We start from the raw sequence: 6000 nt of genomic DNA, 5'->3' as shown, positions 1-6000 counted from the left end.
TTACTCTTGTTTATATTTTCATGAAATCTGTTTGCACACAGTTGAGGTCTTAAAGTGCTGCCTATTAACAAAAGCAACTTTATTAAGTTTTTATCACCCATTTTTTAGTTTGTCATTTACCTTGATTACTTAAGCAATACAAAACACCTAAATGCTTAAATCCAAGTCATCTGTTACAGTCATTTTGCATAAACAAACACAATGCAGCAACATTTTACTCACATTTTATTATATTCAACACTCTTACAAATACATTTACATTGCCATGAACTCACTAATTATCCAAGAAGGCGTTGAGGTAAAAATAAAAAAAGAAACGGTCAATTTTTTCTTTAATGGTTTCAATGACTTCCATGTCACGGGGAATTCTCTGAATAAACATGTCATCTTTTGTGTAAATAACAAAGTCACACCAGTCACACCCTGAAATTAACATCTGGCCCTGGATCTGCCAGTAATAAGGATGAGATCGCCTCAGTGTCTGTGTACCCTCCCTGATCTGAATGTAAGGGCAGTCCACATAGCTTGTTACATTTGGGCATTTGATCTCCAATAGGCCAAACACTGGCTGCCCCTCAGGATCGTACACAATCCCATCAGGTGATGAACCCATCCATGGTGCATCAGGGTGTATCAGAAATCCACATGGATAGTGGCTCCATGTCAAGCCCCCGCCGCATGTTAGCAGTCTGATGGCAAGGTCTCAGAAGCCTTTTGGCGAGGTTTTCAGCAGAGCTTCCCCCCCCGGTGTGACAGATCTCTTGGAATTTGGAAGAGGTGATGCGGCACCTCCTTAGTTGCTGCCATTCAGCATAAGAACTTTGTTCTCGTGTGCTGTGTTCAATTTTCTCCAAAGATGTCTCAAGGGATGCCATGTGATGGTGCTGATGTTCAGAGCAGACAAATGCACATGTAGAGGGTCCCAAGCTGTAATCGGAGAGTGGCAGCTGTGGGGGAGAAGGGGCGTCTGTGTGTGGACGGGTCCTTGGGACAGTCTTTGTTGGCATCTGATAAGACAGCACACTTCCCTCTTGCACCTCTCCGAACATGGAGTCAACCAGAGGTACATCACTGGAAACAGCCATTGTTGTGATCATGGGAGCTTTATCAGCAGGAAGGTCATGGTACACGTCATGAACTTTAAGTGTTGATATTTCCGGCAGAGATGAGCTAACACCATTATACAAGTTGCTTCTGTGAAAATGACAAAAAAGGAAACAAGTGTGCTATAATAAGAAATATATGTGTGCAAAACCATGTGTGTAGGCATGCACGCATGTATATAACAATGAGTATTACGTGTGAGCATGTGTAGTTGTGGGTCTGCATGTTTGAGTGTGTGTGTATGTCCATAGATGTATGTGTGTGGGTAGGTAGGGACAGGAGTACATACATATGCATGTGTAGTTGTGCATGCCAAATGTCACTGTGGGGCATTGGTGGCCTATCATTTCAAGGAATGGGACTCATGACTGGAGGGTTGTGAGTTTGATTTCCCACCTAGTTGCCACTGAGGTGCTCTTGAGTAAGGTACTGTACCCACTCACTACTCCAACAGTCAAATTTCGCTGTGCACTGTGTGCTGTGGTGTGCTGTGTTACAAAAATAGTCACTATTAGTTTTTAATTTTTTAGTGTCTGTGGGTAGTATTGATAGCAACACAAACCTGATTCCTTCTACCAGTCTTCTTTCTCTTGGTCTGGCTGACAGGATAACCATCTTGTTTACTGGACCAGGTTTAATACCCTGTATACAAACAAAAACATTTTTTCTATAAACATTGAACAGATATCCATAAATAAAATCAAAGCATCAGATTACTTACCATAGTCCTTGGTTTATGCCACTTTTGTTCAGTCTCTGTGCAGCTGAACACTGGGGGAACTGATGTGAGCCTCAGTTGGGAATAGTGGGCAGTCTGAAAAAGAAGAGCTGCCACGTGACTGCACAAGGATGTACCAGCCACACAGGTACACTGGCACTCCTGTAACTCCACAGGAGTTGAATCCCTTAGGACAATCTGTTAAAATAAAAAAATCTCTTAGAGAACAAATTGTACCTGCTGCAAGTACAGTTAAAGACAATCTTTCACATAATAAATTAGTGAACTTTTGTTAGGGGAACTCTGTTAATGAACTTTAAAAAGTGTTATGGAAAAAACAAATACATAGAAATATGTAGTAGGGTGGGGTGAAAAAAATAAAAATGTCCAATAGGGCGGAAAATTTGTCACTGGACCTCGTTATTAAACGTGCAAAACAACTTTGAAATAGGTTAATATTTTCAGGTTCCACACAACAAAGAAACCGAAAGTAACACTTTTCCATAACTTTTCCTCTCTATCCAAGAATTCCAAAACTTATCCAGGTTTTCCATGACTGCGGCTACCCTGATTGAAGATGACACAATTTTATGCAAGATTAACTGTGTACCAAGCAACAACAAAGAAACCGAAAGTTTTCACCTGTCACATCAATGCGCAGATCCACACTACGTATCATTCATATCATAACGCAATGTAAAATTGTTCCAATTAAATACAAGAACCTAATAATTGGTCAGTGACAATGAGTAAGTGGGAAACGACTCATTCAGAAATGTGGCGCTCAGGAGCATGCTTACACTGACATACTGGCAATATACACTATCCATTATCTATACCGCTTTATCCATCTGGGTCTTACCAAAAATATTGGGACACCCCTCCAAATCATTGAATTCAGGTGTCCCAATATTTTTGGTAATATAGTGTATCTAACCATTTTGACTGTCATGCTTAATACTTTTCTTTTTGGTGGCACTGAGGAACAATTTAACATTGCGTTATGATATGGATGATACGTAGTGTTACGCTCCAGTCTAGGGTTGGAGCCTAACAAAGTGAAAGGGAAGGAGGGATTGGGAAGGACATGACAACCAGGAGTAGGAGAAGGGAACACGGGACACAAAGGGAGTCTTTTTATAGATTTTTTATAGTTTTTCAAAGACACTTTACAAACACTACACTGTAAAAAAAAAAAAAAGTAATTTTACAGAAAATAACTGTCATTTTTTTACAGTAGTTTCTCTTTTTTAAAAGCTGTCTGCAAAACTTTGTAAAATTACAGAAATTATCCCTGAATTAATAAACCAACCTTTATTTTATGCATAACGCAAGTAATGAAAAATTACATGTATTTCACATTTTTAAAAGGAAAAATACTGTTTAATTTATACTGTATGTTTCCCATTTTCTCAAATTACGTACAAATTTATGTAAAATCACAACATTTAATTGTAATTTAAAAAGCAATTCATAATTTAAAGATTTATGACCATACTAGAAATTGAGCATTTCTCTTTGTAATTTTGAGGTAAATCCTATTAGTTTTACATTACTCTGACATTTAACTTCTAAGTCCAATGTTTTTTTAAATTACTTTTAAAAAGATTATCCAGAATGGAATTGCACAGGTGAGGCAGCAGCAGCCCCTCACGTTTATGTACATCATCAGCTCCATGTCTTCCAAAAGCATGAATTAGTAAATATAGAGAACTGATATACTCAGCATCCATGCATGTGTTAGTCCACCCCCCACCAATCTAAAAAAATGAGACCACATCATCACTTTTTTTTCTTTTAATAACTTTTGCATATTGTGGGTGTGTCTATGTAAAATGTATAGGTTGCTATTCTTTATATGCACTAAAGAGAGGTATTACATAATATTGGCATAAAAAACCTTAGTTGAAACCGGCAAAAAAATGAGTTAGCGCTCACTTAAAATGGTAAAGTATGAACGTGAGTTTATTATTTTTTTCTGGATAAACTGAACTTTTAATTAGTTAACATGAAGTGTGAACTTGCACTGATTATTGCTTAAAACACTATCAGGCTATCATAGCTCTGGGTCAGTGCTTCGAAATCTAAGCCAACCGTCTGCACGCATGCGCACAGCAGCCCAACTGCTTGTAGCTCAGTGCTCAGCCCGCAGCCTTGGCGCACTTTTCAAATCGCGCCACTGATCTTCATTTTGAACAGCCACTCCTCTTAAGCATTTGACGGCGAGTAAGGTACGCTGCACAACCTGGAGCAACAGCATTTCCATGGTAAGAACTTCAGTGCCTTTTAATGAAAACTGAAAACGTGAATTCAGTACAAATTTCTCTAACACTATATGTTGTTTATAGTTAAATGCACGAACTGTACTAAAATGTTCACATTTTGTAAATGCACGAAAGTATTCACATGATTCTGTTACCTCACACAGCAGAGAAGACGTGGGGACTCTGATTTCTTCCCCTTTGCATGTTCACAATTGTATTCAGGTGCGTATCTCACTTATACGATCACAGGATGTTATTATTATTTTTTTTAATCAATTTATTATTGTTTTTATTGTATAAGATCGTACTGAACACACTGGAGAATTTAAGTACGTTCAGTATGGAGAACTGAAGCCCTGACTGCTATATATTTGCTTAACTATTTTTGTCATGTTGAATGTTTAACGCATATTTGCACTCTGAAGGTGGCGTGATGCCTCTTACTATATCCCCTTTGCATGTTCACAACTGTATACAGCCAGAATAAAGCAGTGGACTGAGAGGGTGGACCAAATGCAGACTCCTGTGTCCTTAATCTTCATATATATTTACTTTTGGAATTGCCCTTTTAAGGAATTTGATCATAATAATATTAAGAAAAACTGTAAAATAACAGTGTTTTTATGTAAAAGAATAACGGACATTTTTTGTAAATTTAATGTTTTTGCACTTCATTTGAAATAAAACATTTTACTGTAATATTACAGTTTTTGTTTGGCAGCCGCTGCTGCCAGTCATTTTACCGTTTTTTTACGAGATTTTTTTTTACAGTGTAGGTGTAACGAACATCAGGAGTGACAAAGGCCAAAGAAACAACAAAAACACATCTACCGAAAACAACCACAAGCTAAATTAATCCTAAGTGAGCACAACAAAAGGGTGAAACGAAACAACAATGCCTAAGCCTATCTCCCTACCCAAACAAACAGTAATCCCCACGTTGACGAAGAAGCAAAAAGGCAGACACTCCTTACACACACTTAATGGAACACGAAACACACAGTCGAAGCAAAGGTATCCAGAGGGAAGATCCAAGAGGCAAAGTCGGAGTACAAGCGAAAGTTCAAAACCAAGCAGACAGTCAAAACCAGGGCGAAGGTACAATAAGGGATGAGGTGAAAATCAGAAGTCGAGAACAAAACAGTCATACACAAGCATTCAAACCAAAAGCAAAGCGAACAAAGAGCGAGCTAGCGAGCTAGCGAGAAGCAAGTAGCGAGCAGACGAAGGGACGAAGCGGCAATTTCTTCAGCCGATGAACCAGAAACTGCTCCGAAGGCAAGGGAGGCGGGGTCAGGTCTAGAGGGCGGAGTCGAGGGAGCAGTTGACCAATTGGCGAGTGGGCAGGACGTGCAAAGAACCTGCAGGCATCCTCCTGAACTTACGGCACATAACACTTACGGCACGTACCCAAAACTTACGGCACATAACCCAAACTTACGGCACGTAACAGTAGCGTGGATCTGCGCATTGATGTGACAGGTGATTAATGGTAATGCACGTAGAGCCACAGAGTGATGTAATGTATGTGTATGGCTGATACCCAGTAAAAATCTGCGTTACCTGAACATTGGTATTTTGTTGTGATTATCATGTTGTGAAAGTGCACAAACACAACACCGATGAGTATAGATAATGGATAGTGTATATTGCCCATTGATGTGACAGGTGAAAACTTCGATCGCGTTGCGGAACCTGAAAATATTAACCTATTTCAAAGATATTTTGCACATTTAATAACGAGGTCCAGTGACAACTTTTCCGCGCTATTGGAAATTGCTATTGGAAATTTAAATTTTTTCACCCCACCCTAATATGTAGTTCAATGAGAGTCTTAAACCTTATTTAATTCACAGTAATGATTCAGAAACTTTATCTGACAAACAGGAACCTGTTTCTTATGAACCTGAACTG

General features: G+C 38.9%; 1 protein-coding gene across 1 annotated transcript in view; it reads right to left on the bottom strand.

The window, feature by feature from the left end:
- Positions 1-208: 208 nt before the first annotated feature.
- Positions 209-6000, bottom strand: part of LOC111842592 (IgGFc-binding protein-like) — a 42298-nt gene continuing 36506 nt past the window's right edge. The window contains exons 7-9 of the mRNA XM_072715901.1: positions 1826-2020; positions 1667-1746; positions 209-1194 (exon numbers count right to left, since the gene is read on the bottom strand). The gene's annotated coding sequence lies outside the window, so the exon portion shown is untranslated. The remainder of the gene's footprint in view (positions 1195-1666; positions 1747-1825; positions 2021-6000) is intronic.

This window comes from Paramormyrops kingsleyae, chromosome 9, assembly GCF_048594095.1.
Source record: "Paramormyrops kingsleyae isolate MSU_618 chromosome 9, PKINGS_0.4, whole genome shotgun sequence".
Classification (NCBI taxonomy): domain Eukaryota; kingdom Metazoa; phylum Chordata; class Actinopteri; order Osteoglossiformes; family Mormyridae; genus Paramormyrops; species Paramormyrops kingsleyae.
Note: the sequence above shows the minus strand (reverse complement) of the source record. Positions and strands in the feature narration are given on the sequence as shown.